This window comes from Sinocyclocheilus grahami, unplaced genomic scaffold, assembly GCF_001515645.1.
Source record: "Sinocyclocheilus grahami isolate Dianchi unplaced genomic scaffold, SAMN03320097.WGS_v1.1 scaffold1213.1, whole genome shotgun sequence".
Taxonomy (NCBI): Eukaryota; Metazoa; Chordata; class Actinopteri; order Cypriniformes; family Cyprinidae; genus Sinocyclocheilus; species Sinocyclocheilus grahami.
Window position 1 is genome coordinate 812,950 of NW_015506392.1, and position 307 is coordinate 813,256.

The 307-nt window shown below is 57.0% G+C and overlaps 1 protein-coding gene across 3 annotated transcripts in view; it reads right to left on the reverse strand.

Annotated features, from left to right (window-relative positions):
- The window catches only part of ubox5 (U-box domain containing 5), a 12,240-nt gene that overhangs the window by 11,392 nt on the left and 541 nt on the right, over nt 1–307 (reverse strand). The window lies entirely within an intron of this gene.

Below are 307 nucleotides of genomic sequence, written 5' to 3' on the forward strand. Positions count from 1 at the left end.
CGCACACTCACACACACACACGCACACTCACACACACACACGCACACTCACAGACACTCACTCACACACACTCACACACACACAGACACTCACTCACTCGCGCACACACACACTCGCTCGCACACACACACACTTGCACTCACTCGCACTCACGCACACTCGCACTCACGCACACTCGCACTCACGCACACTCGCACTCACGCACACTCGCACTCACGCACACTCGCACTCACACACTCACTCGCACTCACTCGCACACACACACACACTCGCACACACACACACACACACACACACACTCACACAC